The sequence below is a fragment of the Schistocerca serialis genome, chromosome 11, assembly GCF_023864345.2.
Source record: "Schistocerca serialis cubense isolate TAMUIC-IGC-003099 chromosome 11, iqSchSeri2.2, whole genome shotgun sequence".
NCBI classification, from domain to species: Eukaryota; Metazoa; Arthropoda; class Insecta; order Orthoptera; family Acrididae; genus Schistocerca; species Schistocerca serialis.
Window position 1 is genome coordinate 9,792,646 of NC_064648.1, and position 26,203 is coordinate 9,818,848.

A 26,203-nucleotide genomic window follows, 5' to 3' on the forward strand; every position below is an offset into this window, starting at 1 on the left:
ATGAAACACAGAAATTGCGTCGGAATTAAGTACAAAAGGCACAATGCCGACTTAAGTACAAGAAGACTGACTCTTCCTACTCTCTATGTTTTGAACCATTCCTGTGACACTAGTTATAGATTCCGATGCTTCACTTCAGGTTTACTGTATCCCTCTGACCTTCTTATTGACGATGAAACACAGAAATTGAATCGGAATTCAATGCAAAAGGCACAATGCCGACTTAAGTACAAGAAGACTGACTCTTATTACTGTCTATCTTTTGAACCATTCCTGAGACACTAGTTATAGATTCCGACGCTTTACTTCAGGTATACTGTATCCCTTGGACCTTGTTATTGACGATGAAACACAGAAATTGCATCGGAATTAAATACAAAAGGCACAATGCCGACTTATGCACATGAACACTGACTCATCTTACTGTCTATTATTTTAACCATTCCTGTGACACTAGTTATCGATTCCGATGCTTCATATCAGGTTTACTGTATCAATTGGACCTTCTTATTGACGACGAAACACAGAAATTGCATCGGAATTAAATAGAAAAGGCACAATGTCGACTTAAGTACAAGAAGACTGACTCTTCCTACTGTCTATGATTTGAACCATTCCTGTGACACTAGTTATAGATTCCAATGCTTCACGTCTGGTTTAATGTATTCCTCTGACCATCTTATTGACGATGAAACACCGAAATAGCATCGGAATTAAATACGAAAGGCACAATGCCGACTTAAGTACAAGAAGACTGACTCTTCTTACTGACTTCGTTTGAACCATTCCTGTGACACCACTTATAGAATCGATGCTTCAGTTCTGGTTTACTGTTTCCATCTGACCTTCTTATTGACCATGAAACACAGAAATTGCATCGGAATTAAATAGAAAAGGCACAATGCCTACTTAAGTGCAAGAATAATGACTCTTCCTGCTGTCTATGTTTTGAACCATTCCTGTGACACTAGTTATAGATTCCGATGCTTCACTTCAGGTTTACTGTATCCCTCTGACCTTCTTATTGATGATTAAACACAGAAATTACATCGGAAATAAATACAAAAAGCACAATGCCGACTTAAGTACAAGAAGACTGACTCTTCCTACTGTCTATGTTTTGAACAATTCCTGTGACACTAGTTATACATTCCGATGATTCACTTCAGGTTTACTGTATCCCTCTGACCTTCTTATTGACGATGAAGCACAGAAATTGCATCGGAATTAAATACAAAAGGCACAATGCCGACTTAAGTACTAGAAGACTGACTCTTCTTACTGACTATGTTCTGATCCATTTCTGTGACACTAGTTATAGATTCCGATGCTTCACTTCAGGTTTACTGTATCCCTTGGACCTTCTTATTGACGATGAAACACAGAAATTGCATCGTAATTAAATAAAAAGGCACAATGCCGAATTAACTGCAAGAAGACTGACTCTTCTTACTGACTATGTTTTGAACCATTCCTGTGACGCTAGTTATAGATTCCGATACTTCACTTCAGGTTTACTGAATCTTTCTGACCTTCTTATTGACGATGAAACACAGAAATTGCATCGGAATTAAATACAAAAGGCACAATTCCGACTTAAGTACAAGAAGACTGACTCTTCCTACTCTCTATGTTTTGAACCATTCCTGTGACACTAGTTATAGATTCCGATGCTTCACTTCAGGTTTACTGTATCCCTTGGACCTTCTTATTGACGATGAAACACAGAAATTGCATCGTAATTAAATAGATAAGGCACAATCCCGACTTAAGTACAAGAAGACTGACTCTTCTTACTGCCTATGTTTTGAACCATTCCTGTGACACTAGTTATAGATTCCGATGCCTCACTTCAGGTTTACTGTATCCCTTGGACCTTCTTATTGACGATGAAACACAGAAAATGCATCGGAATTAAATACAAAAGGCTCAATGCCGACTTAAGTACAAGAAGACTGACTCTTCCTACTGTCTATGATTGAACCATTCCTGTGACACTAGTTATAGATTCCGATGCTTCACTTCAGGTTTACTGTATCCATCTGACCTTCTTATTGACCATGAAACACAGAAATTGCATCGGAATTAAATAGAAAAGGCACAATGCCTACTTAAGTACAAGAATAATGACTCTTCCTGCTGTCAATGTTTGAACCATTCCTGTGACACTAGTTATAGATTCCGATGCTTCATTTCAGGTTTACTGTATCCCTCTGACCTTCTTATTGATGATTAAACACAGAAATTACATCGGAAATAAATACAAAAAGCACAATGCAGACTTAAGTACAAGAAGACTGACTCTTCCAACTGTCTATGTTTTGAACAATTCCTGTGACACTAGTTATACATTCCGATGATTCACTTCAGGTTTACTGTATCCCTCTGACCTTCTTATTGACGATGAAGCACAGAAATTGCATCGGAATTAAATACAAAAGGCACAATGCCGACTTAAGTACTAGAAGACTGACTCTTCTTACTGACTATGTTCTGAACCATTTCTGTGACACTAGTTATCGATTCCGATGCTTCACTTCAGGTTTACTGTATCCCTTGGACCTTCTTATTGACGATGAAACACAGAAATTGCATCGTAATTAAATAAAAAAGCACAATGCCGAATTCAGTGCCAGAAGACTGACTCTTCTTACTGACTATGTTTTGAACCATTCCTGTGACGCTAGTTATAGATTCCGATGCTTCACTTCAGGTTTACTGAATCTTTCTGACCTTCTTATTGACGATGAAACACAGAAATTGCATCGGAATTAAATACAAAAGGCACAATGCCGACTTAAGTACAAGAAGACTGACTCTTCCTACTCTCTATGTTTTGAACCATTCCTGTGACACTAGTTATAGATTCTGATTCTTCACTTCAGGTATACTGTATCCCTTGGACCTTCTTATTGACGATGAAACACCGAAATTGCATCGGAATTAAATACGAAAGGCACAATGCCGACATAAGTACAAGAAGACTGACTCTTCTTACTGACTTCGTTTGAACCATTCCTTTGACACCGCTTATAGATTCGATGCTTCAGCTCAGGTTTACTGTATCCCTCTGACCTTCTTATTGACGATGAAACACTAAAATTGCATCGGAAATTAATACAAAAGGCACAATGCCGACTTAAGTACAAGAAGACTGCCTCTTCCTACTGTCTATGATTGAACCACTCCTGTGACACTAGTTATAGATTCCGATGTTTCACTCCAGGTTTACTGTATCCATCTGACCTTCTTTTTGACCATGACACACAGAAATTGCATCGGAATTAAATAGAAAAGGCACAATGCCGACTTACGTACAAGAAGAATGACTCTTCCTGCTGTCTATGTTTTGAACCATTCCTGTGACACTAGTTATAGATTCCGATACTTCACTTCAGGTTTACTGTATATCTCTGACATTCATATTGATGATGAAACACAGAAATTGCAACGGAAATAAATACAAAAAGCACAATGCTGACATAGGTACAAGAAGACTGACTCTTCCTACTGTCTATGTTTTGAGCAATTCCTGTGACACTAGTTATACATTCCGATGCTTCACTTCAGGTTTACTGTATCCCTCTGACCTTCTTATTGACGATGAAACACAGAAATTGCATCGGGATTAAATACAAAAGGCACAATGCCGACATAAGTACTAGAAGACTGACTCTTCTCACTGACTATGTTCTGAACCATTTCTGTGACACTAGTTATAGATTCCGATGCTTCACTTCAGGTTTACTGTATCCCTTGGACCTCCTTATTGACGATGAAACACAGAAATTGCATCGCAATGAAATAAAAAGGCACAATGCCGAATTAAGTGCAAGAACACTGACTCTTCTTACTGACTATGTTTTGAACCATTCCTGTGACACTAGTTATAAATTCCGATGATTCACTTCAAATTAACTGTATCCCTCTGACTTTCTTATTGACGGTGAGACACTGTAATTGTATCGGAATTGAATACAAAAGCCACAATGCCGACTTAAGTACAAGAAGACTGACTCTTCTTACTGTCTATGTTTTGAACCATTCCTGTGACACTAGTTATAGATTCCGATGCTTCACTTCAGGTTTACTGTATCCCTTGGACCTTCTTATTGACGACGAAACACAGAAATTGCATCGGAATTAAATTGAAAAGGCAAAATGCCGACTTAAATACAAGAAGACTGACTCTTCTTACTGACTATGTTTTGAACCATTCCTGTGACACTATTTATAGATTCCGATGCTTCACTTCAGGTTTACTGTTTCCCTTGGACCTTCGTATTGACGATGAAACACAGAAATTGCATCGGAAATAAATACAAAATGCACAATGCCGACCCAAGTAGAAGAAGACCGACTCTTCTTACTGACTATGTTTTGAACCATTCCTGTGACACTAGTTATATATTCCGATGCTTCATTTCAGGTTTACTGAATCCCTCTGACCTTCGTATTGACGATGAAACACAGAAATTGCATCGGAAATAAATACAAAATGCACAATGGCGACTCAAGTAGAAGAAGACCGACTCTTCTTACTGACTATGTTTGGACCATTCCTGTGACACTAGTTATATATTCCGATGCTTCACTTCAGGTTTACTGTATCCCTCTGACCTTCTTATTGACGATGAAACACAGAAATTGCATCGGAATTAAATACAAAAGGCACAATGCCGACTTAAGTACAAGGAGACTGACTCTTCCAACACTCTATGCTTTGAACCATTCCTGTGACACTAGTTATAGATTCCGATGATTCACTTCAAATTTACTGTATCCCTCTGACCTTCTTATTGACGGTGACACACTGTAATTGTATCGGAATTAAATACAAAAGGCACAATGCCGACTTAAGTATAAGAAGGCTGACTCTTCCTACTGTCTATGTTTGAACCATTCCTGTGACACTAGTTATAGATTCCGATGCTTCACTACAGTTTCCTTGTATCCATCTGACCTTCTTATTGACCATGAAACACAGAAATTGCATCGGAATTAATTAGAAAAGGCACAATGCCGACTTAAGTACAAGAAGACTGACTCTTCTTACTGTCTATGATTTGAACCGTTCCTGTGACACTAGTTATACATTCCGATTCTTCACTTCAGGTTTACTGTATCCCTCTGACCTTCTAATTGACGATGAAACACAGAAATTGCATTGGAATTAAATAGAAAAGGCACAATGCCGACTTAAGTACATGAAGACTGACTGTAATTACTGAATATGTTTCGAACCATTCCTGTGACAATAGTTATAGATTTCAATGCTTCACTTCAGGTTTACTGTATCCCTTGGACCTTCTTATTGACGATGAAACACAGAAATTGCCTCGGAATTAAATACAAAAGGCACAATGCCGTTTTATGTACAGGAAGACTGACTGATCTTACTGTCTATGTTTTGAACCATTCCTGTGACACTAGTTATAGATTCCGATGCTTCACTTCAGGTGTACTGCATCCCTTGGACCTTCTTATTGACGATGAAACACAGAAATTGCATCGGAATTAATTAGAAAAGGCACAATACCGACTTAAGTACAAGAAGACTGACTCTTTTTACTGAGTATGTATTGAACTATTCCTGTGACACTAGTTATTGATTCCGATTCTTCACTTCAGGTTTACTGTATCCCTTGGACCTTCTTATAGACGATGAAACACAAAAATTGCATCGGAATTAAATAGAAAAGGCACAATGCGGACTTAAGTACATGAAGACTGACTCTTCCTACTGTCTATGTTTTGAACCATTCCTGTGACACTAGTTATAGATTCCGATGATTCACTTCAGGTTTACTGTATCCCTCTGACCTTCTTATTGACGATGAAACACAGAAATTGCATCGGAATTTAATTGAAAAGGCACAATGCCGACATAAGTACAAGAAGAATGACTCTTCCTGCTGTCTATGTTTTGAACCATTCCTGTGACACTAGTTATAGATTTCGATGCTTCACTTCAGGTTTACTGTATCCCTCTGACCTTCTTATTGACGACGAACACAGAAATTGCGTCGGAATTAAATACAAAAGGCACAATGCCGACTTAAATACAAGAAGACTGACTCTTCCTACTCTCTATGTTTTGAACCATTCCTGTGATACTAGTTATTGATTCCGATCCTTCACTTCAGGTTTACTATATCCCTTGGACCTTCTTATTGACGACGAAACACAGAAATTGCATCGGAATTAATTAGAAAAGGCACAATGCCGACTTAAGTACAAGAAGACTGACTCTTCTTACTGACTATGTTTTGAACCATTCCTGTGACACTAGTTATAGATTCCGATGCTTCACTTCAGGTTTACTGTATCCCTTGGACCTTCATATTGACGATGAAACACCGAAATTGCATCGGAATTATATACGAAAGGCAAATGCCGACTTAAGTACAAGAAGACTTACTCTTCTTACTGACTTTGTTTGAACCATACCTGTGACACCACTTATAGATTCCGATGGTTCACTTCAGGTTTACTGTATCCCTCTGACCTTCTCATTGACGTTGAAACACAGAAATGGCTTCGGAATTAAACAGAAATGGCACAATGCCGACTTAGGTACGAGAAGACTAACTCTTCTTACTGTCTATGTTTTGAACCATTCCTGTGACACTAGTTATAGATTCCGATGCTTCACTTCAGGTGTACTGCATCCCTTGGACTTTCTTATTGACCATGAAACACAGAAATTGCATCGGAATTAAATAGAAAAGGCACAATGCCGACTTAAGTACAAGAAGACTGACTCTTCTTACTGGCTATGTTTTGAACCATTCCTGTGACACTAGTTATAGATTCCGATGCATCACTTCAGGTTTACTGTTTCTCTTGGACCTTCTTATTGACGATGAAACACAGAAATTGCATCGGAACTAAATACAGAAGGCACAATGCCGAGTTAAGTACAAGTAGACTGACTCATCCTGCTGTCTATGTTTTGAACCATTCCTGTGACACTAGTTATAGAGTCTGATGCTTCACTTCAGGTTTATTGTATCCCTCTGACCTTCGTATTGGCGATGAAACACAGAAATTGCATCGGAATTAAATAGAAAAGGCACAATGCCAACTTAAGTACAAGAAGACTGACTCTTCCTATCGTCTATATTTTGAACCATTCCTGTGACACTAGTTATAGATTCCGATGCTTCACTTCAGGTTTACTGTATCCCTCTGACCTTCGTATTGAAGATGAAACACAGAAATTGCATCGGAAATAAATACAAAAAACACAATGCCGACTCAAGTAGAAGAAGACTGACTCTTCCTACTGTCTATGTTTTGAACGATTCCTGTGATACTAGTTATGCATTCCGATGCTTCACATCAGGTTTACTGTATCCCTCTGACCTTCTTATTGACGATGAAACACAGAAATTGCGTCGGAATTAAATACAAAACGCACAATGCCGACTTAAGTACAATAAGACTGACTCTTCCTACTCTCTATGTTTTGAACCATTCCTGTGACACTAGTTATAGATTCCAATGCTTCACTTCAGGTTTACTGTATCCCTCTGACCTTTTTGACGATGAAACACAGAAATTGCATCGGAATTAAATGCAAAAGGCACAATGCCGACTTAAGTACAAGAAGACTGACTCTCATTACTGTCTATGTTTTGAACCATTCCTGTGACACTAGTTATAGATTCCGACGCTTCACGTCAGGTTTACTGCATCCCATGGACCTTCTTATTGACGATGAAACACAGAAATTGCATCGGAATTAAATACAAAAGGCACAATGCCGACTTATGTACAAGAAGACTGACTCATCTTACGGTCTATTTTTTGAACCATTCCTGTGACACTAGTTATCGATTCCGATGCTTCACTTCAGGTTTACTGTATCCCTTGGACCTTCTTATTGACGACGAAACACAGAAACTGCATCGGAATTAAATAGAAAAGGCACAATATCGACTTAAGAACAAGAAGTCTGACTCTTCCTACTGTCTATGTTTTGAACCATTCCTGTGACACTAGTTATAGATTCCAATGCTTCACTTCTGGTTTACTGTATTCCTCTGACCATCTTATTGACGATGAAACACCGAAATTGCATCGGAATTAAATACGAAAGGCACAATGCCGACTTAAGTACAAGAAGACTGACTCTTCTTGCTGACTTTGTTTGAACCATTCCTGCGACACCACTTATAGATTCGATGCTTCAGTTCAGGTTTACTGTATCCATCTGACCTTCTTATTGACGATGAAACACAGATATTGCATCGGAATTTAATAGAGAAGGCACAGTGCCGACTTAAGTACAAGAAGACTGACTCTTCTTACTGTCTATGTTTTGAACCATTCCTGTGACACTAGTTAGAGTTTCTGATGCTTCACTTCAGGTGTACTGCATCCCTCGGACCTTCTTATTGACGATGAAACACAGAAATTGCATCGGAATTAAATGGAAAAGGCACAATGCCGACTTAACTACAAGAAGACTGACTCTTCTTACTGACTAAGTTTTGAACCATTCCTGTGACACTAGTTATAGATTCCGATGCCTCACTTCAGGTTACTGTATCCCTTGGACCTTCTTATTGACGATGAAACACAGAAATTGCATCGGAATTAAATACAAAAGGCACAATGCCGACTTACATACAAGAAGACTGACTCTTCCTACTGTCTATGTTTTGAACAATTCCTGTGACACTAGTTATACATTCCGATGCTTCACTTCAGGTTTACTGTATCCCTCTCACGTTCTTATTGACGATGAAACACAGAAATTGCATCGGAATTAAATAGAAAAGGCACAATGCCGACTTACATACAAGAAGACTGACTCCTCCTACCGTCTATGTTTTGAACCATTCCTGTGACACTAGTTATAGATTCCGATGCTTCACTTCAGGTTTACTGTATCCCTCTGACCTTCGTATTGAAGATGAAACACAGAAATTGCATCGGAAATAAATACAAAAAACACAATGCCGACTCAAGTAGAAGAAGACTGACTCTTCCTACTGTCTATGTTTTGAACGATTCCTGTGACACTAGTTATACATTCCGATGCTTCACTTCAGGTTTACTGTATCCCTCTGACCTTCTTACTGACGAAGAAACACAGAAATTGCGTCGGAATTAAATACAAAGGGCACAATGCCGATTTAAGTACAAGAAGACTGACTCTTATTACTGTCTATGTTTTGAACCATTCCTGTGACACTAGTTATAGATTCCGGCGCTTCACTTCAGGTTTACTGTATCCCTTGGAAATTCTTATTGACAATGAAACCCAGAAATTGCATCGGAATTAAATACAAAACGCACAATGCCGACTTATGCACAAGAAGACTGACTCATCCTACTGTCTATGTTTTGAACCATTCCTGTGACAGTAGTTATTGATTCCGATGTTTCACTTCAGGTTTTCTGTATCCCTTGGACCTTCTTATTGACGACGAAACACAGAAATTGCATCGGAATTAAATAGAAAAGACACAATGCCGACTTAAGTACAAGAAGACTGACTCTTCTTACTGACTATGTTTTGAACCATTCCTGTGACACTAGTTATAGATTCCGATGCTTCACTTCAGGTTTACTGTATCCCTCTGACCTTCTTATTGTCGATGAAACACAGAAATTGCGTCGGAATTAAATACAAAAGGCACAATGCCGACTTAAGTACAAGAAGACTGACTCTTCCTACTCTCTATGTTTTGAACCATTCCTGTGACACTAGTTATATATTCCGATGCTTCACTTCAGGTTTACTGTAACCCTCTGACCTTCTTATTGACGATGAAACACAGAATTTGCATCGGAATTAAATACAGAAGGCACAATGCCGACTTATGCACAAGAGACTGACTCATCTTACTGTCTATTTTTTTAACCATTCCTGTGACACTAGTTATCGATTCCGATGCTTCATTTCAGGTTTAATGTATCCCTTGGACCTTCTTATTGACGACGAAACACAGAAATTGCATCGGAATTAAATAGAAAAGGCACAATGTCGACTTAAGTACATGTAGACTGACTCTTCCTACTGTCTATGTTTTGAACCATTCCTGTGACACTAGTTATAGATTCCAATGCTTCACGTCTGGTTTACTGTATTCCTCTGACCATCTTATTGACGATGAAACACCGAAATTGCATCGGAATTAAATACGAAAGGCACAATGCCGACTTAAGTACAAGAAGACTGACTCTTCTTACTGACTTCGTTTGAACCATTCCTGTGACACCACTTATAGATTCGATGCTTCACTTCAGGTTTACTGTATCCCTTGGACCTTCTTATTGACGATGAAACACAGAAATTGCATCGGAATTAAATGGAAAAGGCACAATGCCGACTTAACTACAAGAAGACTGACTCTTCTTACTGACTAAGTTTTGAACCATTCCTGTGACACTAGTTATAGATTCCGATGCCTCACTTCAGGTTTACTGTATCCCTTGGACCTTCTTATTGACGATGAAACACAGAAATTGCATCGGAATTAAATACAAAAGGCACAATGCCGACTTAAGTACAAGAAGACTGACTCATCCTACTGTCTATGATTGAACCATTCCTGTGACACTAGTTATAGATTCCGATGCTTCACTTCAGGTTTACTGTATCCATCTGACCTTCTTATTGACCATGAAACACAGAAATTGCGTCGTAATTAAATAGAAAACGCACAATGCCGACATAAGTACAAGAATAATGACTCTTCCTGCTGTCTATGTTTTGAACCATTCCTGTGACACTAGCTATAGATTCCGATGCTTCATTTCAGGTTTACTGTATCCCTCTGACCTTCTTACTGATGATGAAACACAGAAATTACATAGGAAATAAATACAAAAAGCACAATGCCGACTTAAGTACAAGAAGAGTGACTCTTCCTACTGTCTATGTTTTGAACAATTCCTGTGACACTAGTTATACATTCCGATGCTTCACTTCAGGTTTACTGTATCCCTCTGACGTTGTTATTGACGATGAATCACAGAAATTGCATCGGAATTAAATAGAAAAGGCACAACGCCGACTTACGTACAAGAAGACTGACTCTTCCTACCGTCTATGTTTTGAACCATTCCTGTGACACTAGTTATAGATTCCGATGCTTCACTTCAGGTTTACTGTATCCCTCTGACCTTCGTATTGAAGATGAAACACAGAAATTGCATCGGAAATAAATACAAAAAACACAATGCCGACTCAAGTAGAAGAAGACTGACTCTTCCTACTGTCTATGTTTTGAACGGTTCCTGTGACACTAGTTATACATTCCGATGCTTCACTTCAGGTTTACTGTATCCCACTGACCTTCTTATTGACGAAGAAACACAGAAATTGCGTCGGAATTAAATACACAGGGCACAATGCCGACTTAAGTACAAGAAGACTGACTCTTATTACTGTCTATGTTTTGAACCATTCCTGTGACACTAGTTATAGATTCCGGCGCTTCACTTCAGGTTTACTGTATCCCTTGGAAATTCTTATTGACAATGAAACACAGAAATTGCATCGGAATTAAATACAAAAGGCACAATGCCGACTTATGCACAAGAGGACTGACTCATCCTACTGTCTATGTTTTGAACCATTCCTGTGACATTAGTTATTGATTCCGATGCTTCACTTCAGGTTTTCTGTATCCCTTGGACCTTCTTATTGACGACGAAACACAGAAATTGCATCGGAAATAAATACAAAAAGCACAATGCCGACTTAAGTACAAAAAGACTGACTCTTCCTACTGTCTATGTTTTGAACAATTCCTGTGACACTTCACTTCAGGTTTACTGTATCCCTCTGACGTTCTTATTGACGATGAAACACAGAAATTGCATCGGAATTAAATAGAAAAGGCACAATGCCGACTTACGTACAAGAAAACTGACTCTTCCTACCGTCTATGTTTTGAACCATTCCTGTGACACTAGTTATAGATTCCGATGCTTCACTTCAGGTTTACTGTATCCCTCTGACCTTCGTATTGAAGATGAAACACAGAAATTGCATCGGAAATAAATACAAAAAACACAATGCCGACTCAAGTAGAAGAAGACTGACTCTTCCTATTGTCTATGTTTTGAACGATTCCTGTGACACTAGTTATACATTCCGATGCTTCACTTCAGGTTTACTGTACCCCTCTGACCTTCTTATTGACGAAGAAACACAGAAATTGCGTCGGAATTAAATACAAAGGGCACAATGCCGACTTAAGTACAAGAAGACTGACTCTTATTACTGTCTATGTTTTGAACCGTTCCTGTGACACTAGTTATAGATTCCGACGCTTCACTTCAGGTTTACTGTATCCCTTGGAAATTCTTATTGACAATAAAAGACAGAAATTGCATCGGAATTAAATACAAAAAGCACAATGCCGACTTATGCACAAGAAGACTGACTCATCCTACTGTCTATGTTTTGAACCATTCCTGTGACACTAGTAATTGATTCCGATGCTTCACTTCAGGTTTTCTGTATCCCTTGGACCTTCTTATTGACGACGAAACACAGAAATTGCATCGGAAATAATTAGAAAAGGCTCAATGTCGACTTAAGTACAAGAAGACTGACTCTTCCTACTGTCTATCTTTTGAAAAATTCCTGTGACACTAGTTATAGATTCCAATGCTTCACTTCTGGTTTACTGTATTCCTCTGACCATCTTATTGATGATGAATTTCAGAAATTGCATCGGAATTAGATACAAAAAGCACAATTCCGACTTAAGTACAAGAGGACTGACTCTTCTTACTGTCTATGTTTAGAAACATTCATGTGACACTAGTTATATATTCTGATGCTTCACTTCAGGTTTACTGTATCCCTTGGACTTTCTTATTGACGACGAAACACAGAAATTGCATCGGAATTAAATAGAAAAGACACAATGCCGACTTAAGTACAAAAAGACTGACTCTTCTTACTGACTATGTTTTGAACCATTCCTGTGACACTAGTTATAGATTCCGATGCCTCACTTCAGGTTTACTTTATCCCTTGGACCTTCTTATTGACGATGAAACACAGAAATTGCATCGGAATTAGATACAAAAGGCACAATGCCGACTTAAGTACAAGAAGACTGACTCTTCCTACTGTCTATGATTGAACCATTCCTGTGACACTAATTATAGATTCCGATGCTTCACTTCAGGTTTACTGTATCCCTCTGACCTTCGTATTGAAGATAAAACACAGAAATTGCATCGGAAATAAATACAAAAAACACAATGCCGACCCAAGTAGAAGAAGACTGACTCTTCCTACTGTCTATGTTTTGAACGAGTCCTGTGACACTAGTTATACATGCCGATGCTTCACTTCAGGTTTACTGTATCCCTCTGACCTTCTTATTGACGATGAAACACAGAAATTGCGTCGGAATTAAATACAAAAGGCACAATGCCGACTTAAGTACAAGAAGACTGACTCTTCCTACTCTCTATGTTTTGAACCATTCCTGTGACACTAGTTATAGATTCCGATGTTTCACTTCAGGTTTACTGTATCACTCTGACCTTCTTATTGATGATGAAACACAGAAACTGCATCGGAATTAAATACAAAAGGCACAATGCCGACTTAAGTACAAGAAGACTGACTCTTATTACTGTCTATGTTTTGAACCATTCCTGTGACTCTAGTTATAGATTCCGACGCTTCACTTCAGGTTTACTGTATCCCTTGGACCTTCTTATTGACGATGAAACACAGAAATTGCATCGGAATTAAATACAAAAGGCACAATGCCGACTTATGCACAAGAAGACTGACTCATCTTACTGTCTATTTTTTGAACCATTCCTGTGACACTAGTTATCGATTCCGATGCTTCACTTCAGGTTTACTGTATCCCTTGGAGCTTCTTATTGACGACGAAACACAGAAACTGCATCGGAATTAAATAGAAAAGGCACAATGTCGACTTAAGAACAAGAAGACTGACTCTTCCTACTGTCTATGTTTTGAACCATTCCTGTGACACTAGTTATAGATTCCAATGCTTCACTTCTGGTTTACTGTATTCCTCTGACCATCTTATTGACGATGAAAAACCGAAATTGCATCGGAATTAAATACGAAAGGCACAATGCCGACTTAAGTACAGGAAGACTGACTCTTCTTACTGACTTCGTTTGAAACATTCCTGTGACACCACTTATAGATGCGATGCTTCAGTTCAGGTTTACTGTATCCCTCTGACCTTCTTATTGACGATGAAACACAGAAATTGCATCGGAATTAAATAGAAAAGGCACAGTGCCGAGTTAAGTACAAGAAGACTGACTCTTCTTACTGTCTATGTTTTGAACCATTCCTGTGACACTAGTTAGAGTTTCTGATGCTTCACTTCAGGTGTACTGCATCCCTTGGACCTTCTTATTGACGATGAAACACAGAAATTGCATCGGAATTAAATAGAAAAGGCACAATGCCGACTTAACTACAAGAAGACTGACTCTTCTTACTGACTAAGTTTTGAACCATTCCTTTGACACTAGTTATACATTCCGATGCCTCACTTCAGGTTTACTGTATCCCTTGGACCTTCTTATTGACGATGAAACACAGAAATTGCATCGGAATTAAATACAAAAGGCACAATGCCGACTTACGTACAAGAAGACTGACTCTTCCTAATGTCTATGATTGAACCATTCCTGTGACACTAGTTATAGATTCCGATGCTTCACTTCAGGTTTACTGTATCCATCTGACCTTCTTATTGACCATGAAACACAGAAATTGCATCGTAATTAAATAGAAAACGCACAATGCCGACATAAGTACAAGAATAATGACTCTTCCTGCTGTCTATGTTTTGAACCATTCCTGTGACACTAGTTATAGATTCCGATGCTTCATTTCAGGTTTACTGTATCCCTCTGACCTTCTTATTGATGATGAAACACAGAAATTACATCGGAAATAAATACAAAAAGCACAATGCCGACTTAAGTACAAGAAGACTGACTCTTCCTACTGTCTATGTTTTGAACAATTCCTGTGACACTAGTTATAGATTCCGATGCTTCACTTCAGGTTTACTGTATCCCTCTGACGTTCTTATTGACGATGAAACACAGAAATTGCATCGGAATTAAATAGAAAAGGCACAATGCCGACTTAAGTACAAGAAGTCTGACTCTTCCTACCGTCTATGTTTTGAACCATTCCTGTGACACTAGTTATAGATTCTGACGCTTCACTTCAGGTTTACTGTATCCCTTGGAAATTCTTATTGACAATGAAACACAGAAATTGCATCGGAATTAAATACAAAAGGCACAATGCCGACTTATGCACAAGGAGACTGACTCATCGTACTGTCTATGTTTTGAACCATTCCTGTGACACTAGTTATTGATTCCGATGCTTCACTTCAGGTTTTCTGTATCCCTTGGACCTTCTTATTGACGACGAAACACAGACATTGCATCGGCAATTTATAGAAAAGGCACAATGTCGATTTAAGTACAAGAAGACTGACTCTTCCTTCTGTCTATCTTTTGAAAAATTCTTGCGACACTAGATATAGATTCCAATGCTTCACTTCTGGTTTACTGTATTCCTCTGACCATCTTATTGACGATGAATTGCAGAAATTGCATCGGAATTAGATACAAAATGCACAATTCCGACTTAAGTACAAGAGGACTGACTCTTCTTTCTGTCTATGTTTAGAAACATTCCTGTGACACTAGTTATAGATTCCGATGCTTCACTTCAGGTTTACTGTATCCCTTGGACCTTCTTATTGACGACGAAACAAAGAAATTGGGTCGGAATTAAATAGAAAAGACACAATGCCGACTTAAGTACAAGAAGACTGACTCTTCTTACTATTCTTGTGACACTAGTTATAGATTACGATGCTTCACTTCAGGTTTACTGTATCCCTCTGACCTTCTTATTGACGAGGAAACACAGAAATTGCGTCGGAATTAAATACAAAACGCACAATGCCGACTTAAGTACGAGAGGACTAACTCTTCCTACTCTCTATGTTTTGAACCATTCCTGTGACACTAGTTATAGATTCCGATGCTTGACTTCAGGTTTACTGTATCCCTCTGACCTTCTTATTGACGATGAAACACAGAAATTGCATCGGAATTAAATACAAAAGGCACAATTCCGACTTATGCACAAGAAGACTGACTCGTCTTACTGTCTATTTTTTTAACCATTCCTGTGACACTAGTTATCGATTCCGATGCTTCATTTCAGGTTTACAGTATCCCTTGGACCTTCTTGTTGACGACGAAACACAGAAATTGCATCGGAATTAAATAGAAAAGGCACAATGTCGACTTAAGTACAAGAAGACTGACTCTTCCTACTGTCTATCTTTTGAACCATTCCTGTGACACTAGTTATAGATTCCAATGCTTCACGTCTGGTTTACTGTATTCCTCTGACCATCTTATTGACGATGAAACAGCGAAATTGCATCGGAATTAAATACGAAAGGCACAATGCCGACTTAAGTACAAGAAGACAGACTCTTCTTACTGACTTCGTTTGAACCATTCCTGTGACACCACTTATAGATTCGATGCTTCAGTTCAGGTTTACTGTATCCCTCTGACCTTCTTATTGACGATGAAACACAGAAATTGCATCGGAATTAGATAGAAAAGGCACAATGCCGACTTAAGTACAAGAAGACTGACTCTTCTTACTGACTATGTTTTGAAACATTCCTGTGACACTAGTTACAGATTCCGATGCCTCACTTCAGGTTTACTGTATCCCTTGGACCTTCTTATTGACGATGAAACACAGAAATTGCATCGGAATTAAATACAAAAGGCAAAATGCCGACTTATGCACAAGAAGACTGACTCTTCCTACTGTCTATGTTTTGAACCATTCCTGTGACACTAGTTATGGATTCCAATGCTACACTTCTGGTTTACTGTATTCCTCTGACCATCTTATTGACGATGAAACACCGAAATTGCATCGGAAATAAATACGAAAGGCACAATGCCGACTTAAGTACAAGAATAATGACTCTTCCTGCTGTCTATGTTTTTAACCATTCCTGTGACACTAGTTACAGATTCCGATGCTTCACTTCAGGTTTACTGTATCCCTCTGACCTTCTTATCGATGATGAAACACAAAAATTACATCGGAAATAAATACAAAAAGCGCAATGTCGACTTAAGTACAAGGAGACTGACTCTTCCTACTGTCTATGTTTTGAACAATTCCTGTGACACTAGTTATACATTCCGATGCTTCACTTCAGGTTTACTGTATCCCTCTGACGTTCATATTGACGATGAAACACAGAAAATGCATCGGATTTAAATACAAAAGGCACAATGGCGATTTAAGTACTAGAAGACTGACTCTTCTTACTGTCTATGTTTTGAACCATTCCTGTGACACTAGTTACAGATTCCGATGCCTCACTTCAGGTTTACTGTATCCCTTGGACCTTCTTATTGACGATGAAACACAGAAATTGCATCGGAATTAAATACAAAAGGCCCAATGCCGACTTAAGAACAAGAAGACTGACTCTTCCTACTGTCTATGATTGAACCATTCCTGTGACACTAGTTATAGATTCCGATGCTTCACTTCAGGTTTACTGTATCCCTCCGACCTTCGTATTGAAGATGAAACACAGAAATTGCATCGGAAATAAATACAAAAAACACAATGCCGACTCAAGTAGTAGAAGAATGACTCTTCCTACTGTCTATGTTTTGAACGATTCCTGTGACACTAGTTATACATTCCGATGCTTCACTTCAGATTTACTGTATCCCTCTGACCTTCTTATTGACGATGAAACACAGAATTTGCGTCGGAATTAAATAAAAAAGGCACATTGCCGACTTAAGTACAAGATGACTGACTCTTCCTACTCTCTATGTTTTGAACCATTCCTGTGACACTAGTTATAGATTCCGATGCTTCACTTCAGGTTTACTGTATCCCTCTGACCTTCGTATTGACGAAGAAACACAGAAATTGCATCGGAATTAAATAGAAAAGCACAATGTCGACTTAAGAACAAGAAGACTGACTCTTTCTACTGGCTATATTTTGAACCATTCCTGTGACACTAGTTATAGATTCCAATGCTACACTTCTGGTTTACTGTATTCCTCTGACCATCTTATTGACGATGAAACACCGAAATTGCATCGGAATTAAATACGAAAGGCACAATGCCGACATAAGTACAAGAAGACTGACTCTTCTTACTGACTTCGTTTGAACCATTCGTGTGACACCACTTATAGATTCGATGCTTCAGTTCAGGTTTACTGTATCCCTCTGACCTTCTTATTGACGATGAAACACAGAAATTGCATCGGAATTAAATAGAAAAGGCACAGTGCCGACTTAAGTACAAGAAGACTGACTCTTCTTACTGTCTATGTTTTGAACCATTCCTGTGACACTAGTTAGAGTTTCTGATGCTTCACTTCAGGTGTACTGCATCCCTTGGACCTTCTTATTGACGATGAAACACATAAATTGCATCGGAATTAAATAGAAAAGGCACAATGCCGACTTAAGTACAAGATGACTGTCGCTTCCTACTGTCTATGATTGAACCATTCCTGTGACACTAGTTATAGATTCCGATGCCTCACTTCAGGTTTACTGTATCCCTCTGACCTTCTTATTGACGAAGAAACACAGAAATTGCGTCGGAATTAAATACAAAGGGCACAATGCCGACTTAAGTACAAGAATAATGACTCTTCCTGCTGTCTATGTTTTGAACCATTCCTGTGACACTAGTTATAGATTCCGATGCTTCATTTCAGGTTTAGTGTATCCCTCTGACCTTCTTACTGATGATGAAACACAGAAATTACATTGGAAATAAATACAAAAAAAACACAATGCCGAATTAAGTACAAGGAGACTGACTCTTCCTACTGTCTATGTTTTGAACAATTCCTGTGACACTAGTTATACATTCCGATGCTTCACATCAGGTTTACTGTATCCCTCTGACGTTCTTATTGACGATGAAACACAGAAATTGCATCGGAATTAAATAGAAAAGACACAATGCCGACTTAAGTACAAGATGATTGACTCTTCCTACCGTCTATGTTTTGAACCATTCCTGTGACACTAGTTATAGATTCCGATGCTTCACTTCAGGTTTACTGTATCCCTCTGACCTTCGTATTGAAGATGAAACACTGAAATTGCATCGGAAATAATTACAAAAAACACCATGCCGACTCAAGTAGAAGAAGACTGACTCTTCCTACTGTCTATGTTTTTAACCATTCCTGTGACACTAGTTATAGATTACAATGCTTCACGTCTGGTTTACTGTATCCCTCTGACGTTCTTATTGACGATGAAACACAGATATTGCATCGGAATTAAATACAAAAGGCACAATGCCGATTTAAGTACTAGAAGACTGACTCTTCTTACTGTCTATGTTTTGAACCATTCCTGTGACACTAGTTATTGATTCCGATGCTTCACTTCAGGTTTACTGTATCCCTTGGACCTTCGTATTGACGACGAAACACAGAAATTGCATCGGAATTAAATAGAAAAGGCACAATGTCGACTAAAGTACAAGAAGACTGACTCTTCCTACTGTCTATGTTTTGAAAAATTCCTGTGACACTAGTTATAGATTCCAATGCATCACTTCTGTTTACTGTATTCCTCTGACCATCTTATTGACGATGAATTTCAGAAATTGCATCGGAATTAGATACAAAACGCACAATTCCGACTTAAGTACAAGAGGACTGACTCTTCTTACTGTCTATGTTTAGAAACATTCCTGTGACACTAGTTATAGATTCCGATGCTTCACTTCAGGTTTACTGTATCCCTTGGTCCTTCGTATTGACGACGAAACACAGAAATTGCATATGAATTAAATAGAAAAGACACAATGCAGACTTAAGTACAAGAAGACTGCCTCATCCTACTGTCTATGTTTTGAACCATTCCTGTGACACTAGTTATTGATTCCGATGCTTCACTTCAGGTTTTCTGTATCCCTTGGACCTTCTTATTGACGACGAAACACAGAAATTGCATCGGAAATTAATAGAAAAGGCACAATGTCGACTTAAGTACAAGAAGACTGACTCTTCCTACTGTCTATCTTTTGAAAAATTCCTGTGACACTAGTTATAGATTCCAATGCTTCACTTCTGGTTTACTGTATCCCTCTGACCATCTTATTGACGATGAATTTCAGAAATTGCATCGGAATTAGATACAAAAAGCACAATTCCGACTTAAGTACAAGAGGACTAACTCTTCTTACTGTCTATGTTTAGAAACATTCCTGTGACACTAGTTATAGATTCCGATGCTTCACTTCAGGTTTACTATATCCCTTGGACCTTCTTATTGACGACGAAACACAGAAATTGCATCGGAATTAAATAGAAAAGACACAATGCCGACTTAAGTACAAGAAGACTGACACTTCTTACTGACTATGTTTTGAACCATTCCTGTGACACTAGTTATAGATTCCGATGCTTCCCTTCAGGTTTACTGTATCCCTCTGACCTTCTTATTGACGATGAAACACAGAAATTGCGTCGGAATTAAATACAAAAGGCACAATGCCGACTTAAGTACAAGAAGACTGACTCTTCCCACTCTCTATGTTTTGAACCATTCCTGTGACACTAGTTATAGATTCCGATGCTTCACTTCAGGTTTACTGTATTCCTCTGACCATCTTATTGACGATGAAACACCAAAATTGCATCGGAATTAAATACGAAAGGCACAATGCCGACTTAAGTACAAGAAGACTGACTCTTCTTACTGACTTCGTTTGAACCATTCCTGTGACACCACTTATAGATTCGATGCTTCAGTTCAGGTTTACTGTATCCCTCTGACCTTCTTATTGACGATGAAACACAGAAATTGCATCTGAATTAAATAGAAAAGGCACAATGCCGACTTAAGTACAAGAAGACTGACTCTTCTTACTGACTATGTTTTGAATCATTCCTGTGACACTAGTTATAGATTCCGATGCCTCACTTCAGGTTTACTGTACCCCTTGGACCTTCTTATTGACGATGAAACACAGAGATTGCATCTGAATTAAATACAAAAGGCACAATGCCGACTTAAGTACAAGAAGACTGACTCTTCCAATTGTCTATGATTGAACCATTCCTGTGACACTAGTTATAGATTCCGATGCCTCACTTCAGGTTTACTGTACCCCTTGGACCTTCTTATTGACGATGAAACACAGAAATTGCATCTGAATTAAATACAAAAGGCACAATACCGACTTAATTACAAGAAGAATGACTCCTCCTGCTGTCTATGTTTTGAACCATTCCTGTGACACTAGTTATAGATTCCGATGCTTCACTTCAGGTGTACTGCATCCCTTGGACCTTCTTATTGACGATGAAACACAGAAATTGCATCGGAATTAAATACAAAAGCACAATGCCGAATAGTGCACAAAAAGACTGACTCATCTTACTGTCTATGTTTGAACCATTCCTGTTACACTAGTTATTGATTCCGATGCTTCACTTCAGGTTTACTGTATCTCTTGGACCTTCTTATTGACGACAAAACACAGAAATTGCATCGGAATTAAATAGAAAAGGCACAATGCCGACTTATGTACAAGAAGACTGACTCTTTTACTGTCTATGTTTTGAACCATTCCTGTGACACTAGTTTTAGATTCCGATGCTTCACTTCAGGTTTACTGAATCCCTCGGACCTTCTTATTGACGATGAAACACAGAAATTGCATCGGAATTAAATACAAAAGGCACAATGCCGACTTAAGTACAAGAAGACTGACTATTCTTACTGTCTATGTTTTGAACCATTCCTGTGACACTAGCTATAGATTCCGATGCTTCACTTCAGGTGTACTGCATACCTTGGACATTCTTATTGACGATGAAACACAGATAATGCATCGGAATTAAATACAAAAGGCACAATGCCGACTTAAGTCTAAGAAGACTTACTCTTCCTACTGTCTATAATTGAACCATTCCTGTGACACTAGTTATAGATTCCGATGCTTAACTTCAGGTTTACTGTATCCATCTGACGATCTTATTGACGATGAAACACAGAAATTGCATCGGAATTAAATAGAAAAGCCACAATGCCGACCTAAGTACAAGAGGACTGACTCCTCCTACTGTCTATGTTTGAATCATTCCTGTGACACTAGTTATACATTCCGATGCTTCAGTTCTAGTTTACTGTGTCCCGCTGACCTTCTTGTTGACGATGAAACACAGAAATTGCATCGGAATTAAATACAAAAGGCACAATGCAGACTTAAGTACAAGAAGACTGACTCTTCTTACTGTCTATGATTTGAACCATTCCTGTGACACTAGTTATAGACTCCGAAGCTTCACTTCCGGGTTACTGTATCCCTTGGACCATCTTACTGACAATGAAACACCGAAATTGCATCGGAATTAAATACGAAAGGCACAATGGCGACTTAAATACAAGAAGACTGGCTCTTCTTACTGACTTTGTTTGAACCATTCCTGTGACACCACTTATAGATTCCGATGCTTCACTTCAGGTGTACTGCATCCCTTGGACCTTCTTATTGACGATGAAACACAGAAATTGCATCGGAATTAAATAGAAAAGGCACAATGCCAACATAAGTACAAGAAGACTGACTCTTCTTACTGACTTCGTTTGAACCATTCCTGTGACACCGCTTATAGATTCGATGCTTCAGCTCAGGTTTACTGTATCCCTCTGACCTTCTTATTGACGATGAAACACAGAAATTGCATCGGAATTAAATACAAAAGGCACAATGCCGACTTAAGTACAAGAAGACTGACTCTTCCTACTCTCTATGTTTTGAACCATTCCTGTGACACTAGTTATAGACTCCGATGCTTCACTTCAGGTTTACTGTATCCCTCTGACCTTCTTATTGACGATGAAACACAGAAATTGCATCGGAATTAAATACAAAAGGCACAATGCCGACTTAAGTACAAGAAGACTGGCTCTTATTACTGTCTATGTTTTGAACCATTCCTGTGACAATAGTTATGGATTCCGACGCTTCACTTCAGGTTTACTGTATACCTTGGACCTTTTTATTGACGATGAAACACAGAAATTGCATCGGAATTAAATACAAAAGGCACAATGCCGTATTATGTACAGGAAGACTGACTCATCTTACTGTCTATGTTTGAACCATTCCTGTGACACTAGTTATTGATTCCGATGCTTCACTTCAGGTTTACTGTATCTCTTGGACCTTCTTATTGACGACGAAACACAGAAATTGTATCGGAATAAAATAGAAAAGGCACAATGCCGACTTAAGTACAAGAAGACTGACTCTTCCTACTGTCTATGTTTTGAACCATTCCTGTGACTCTAGTTATAGATTCCGATGCTTCACTTCAGGTTTACTGTATCCCTCTGACCATCTTATTGACGATGAAGCTCAGAAATTGCATCGGAATTAGATACAAAAAGCACAATGCCGACATAAGTACAAGAGGATTGACTCTTCTTACTGTCTATGTTTTGAATCATTCCTGTGACACTAGTTATAGATTCCGATGCTTCACTTCAGGTTTACTGTATCACTTGGACCTTCTTATTGACGACGAAACACAGAAATAGCATCGCAATTAAATAGAAAAGGCACAATGCCGACATAAGTACAAGAAGACTGACTCTTCTTACTTACTTCGTTTGATCCATTCCTGTGACACCGCTTATAGATTCGAAGCTTCAGCTCAGGTTTACTGTATCCCTCTGACCTTCTTATTGACGATGAAACACAGAAATTGCATCGGAATTAAATACAAAAGGCACAATGCCGACTTAAGTACAAGAAGACTGACTCTTATTACTCTCTATGTTTTGAACCATTCCTGTGACAATAGTTATAGTTTCCGACGCCTCACTTCAGGTTTACTGTATACCTTGGACCTTCTTAATGACGATGAAACACAGAAATTGCATCGGAATTAAATACAAAAGGCACAATGCCGAATTATGTACAGGAAGACTGACTCATCTTACTGTCTATGTTTGAACCATTCCTGTGACACTAGTCTATGATTCCGATGCTTCACTTCAGGTTTACTGTATCCCTCTGACCTTCTTATTGACGATGAAACACAGAAATTCCATCGGAATTAAATACAAAAGGCACAATGCCGACTTAAGTACAAGAAGACTGACTCTTATTACTGTCTATGTTTTGAACCATTCCTGTGACAATAGTTATAGATTCCGACGCTTCACTTCAGGTTTACTGTATCCCTTGGACCTTCTTATAGACGATGAAACACAGAAATTGCATCGGAATTAAATACAAAAGGCACAATGCCGAATTATGTACAAGAAGACTGACTCATCTTACTGTCTATGTTTGAACCATTCCTGTGACACTAGTTATTGATTCCGATGCTTCACTTCAGGTTTACTGTATCTCTTGGACCTTCTTATTGACGACGAAACACAGAAATTGCATCGGAATAAAATAGAAAAGGCACAATGCCGACTTAAGTACAAGAAGATTGACTCTTCTTACTGACTATGTTTTGAACCATTCCTGTGACACTAGTTATAGATTGCGATGCTTCACTTCAGGTTTACTGTATCCCTTATACCTTCTTATTGACGATGAAGCTCAGAAATTGCATCGGAATTAGATACAAAAAGCACAATGCCGACTTAAGTACAAGAGGACTGACTCTTCTTACTGTCTATGTTTTGAATCATTCCTGTGACACTAGTTATAGATTCCGATGCTTCACTTCAGGTTTACTGTATCCCTTGGACCTTCTTATTGACGACGAAACACAGAAATTGCATCCGAATTGAATAGAAAAGGCACAATGCCGACATAAGTACAAGAAGACTGACTCTTCTTACTGACTTCGTTTGAACCATTCCTGTGACACCGCTTATAGATTCGATGCTTCAGCTCAGGTTTACTGTATCCCTCTGACCTTCTTATTGACGATGAAACACAGAAATTGTTCGGAATTAAATAGAAAAGGCACAATGCCGACTTAAGTACAAGAAGACTGACTCTTCTTACTGTCTATGTTTTGAACCATTCCTGTGACACTAGTTATAGATTCCGAAGCTTCACTTCAGGTATACTGCATCCCTTGGACATTCTTTTTGACGATGAAACACAGAAATTGCATCGGAATTAAATACAAAAGGCACAATGCCGACTTAAGTCCAAGAAGACTTACTCTTCCTACTGTCTATGATTGAACCAATCCTGTGACACTAGTTATAGATTCCGATGCTTCACTTCAGGTTTACTGTATCCATCTGACGATCTTATTGACGATGAAACACAGAAATTGCATCGGAATTAAATAGAAAATCCACAATGCCGACTTAAGTACAAGAGGACTGACTCTTCCTACTGTCTATGTTTGAATCATTCCTGTGACACTAGTTATAAATTCCGATGCTTCACTTCAGGTTTACTGTGTCCCTCTGACCTTCATATTGACGATGAAACACAGAAATTGCATCGGAATTAGATACAAAAAGCACAATGCCGACATAAGTACAAGAGGACTGACTCTTCTTACTGTCTATGTTTTGAATCATTCCTGTGACACTAGTTATAGATTCCGATGCTTCACTTCAGGTTTACTGTATCCCTGGGACCTTCTTATTGACGACGAAACACAGAAATTGATCGCAATTAAATAGAAAAGGCACAATGCCGACATAAGTACAAGAAGACTGACTCTTCTTACTGACTTCGTTTGAACCAATCCTGTGACACCGCTTATAGATTCGATGCTTCAGCTCAGGTTTACTGTATCCCTCTGACCTTCTTATTGACGATGAAACACAGAAATTGCATCGGAATTAAATAGAAAATGCACAATGCCGACTGAAGTACAAGAAGACTGACTTTTCTTACTGTCTATGTTTTGAACCATTCCTGTGGCACTAGTTATAGATTCCGATGCTTCACTTCAGGTGTACTGAATCCCTTGGACCTTCTTATTGACGATGAAACACAGAAATTGCATCGGAATTAAACAGAAGAGGCACAATGCCGACGTAAGTACAAGAAGACTGACTCTTCTTACTGACTTTGTTTTGAACCATTCCTGTGACACTAGTTATAGATTCCGATTCTTCACTTCAGGTTTACTGTATCCC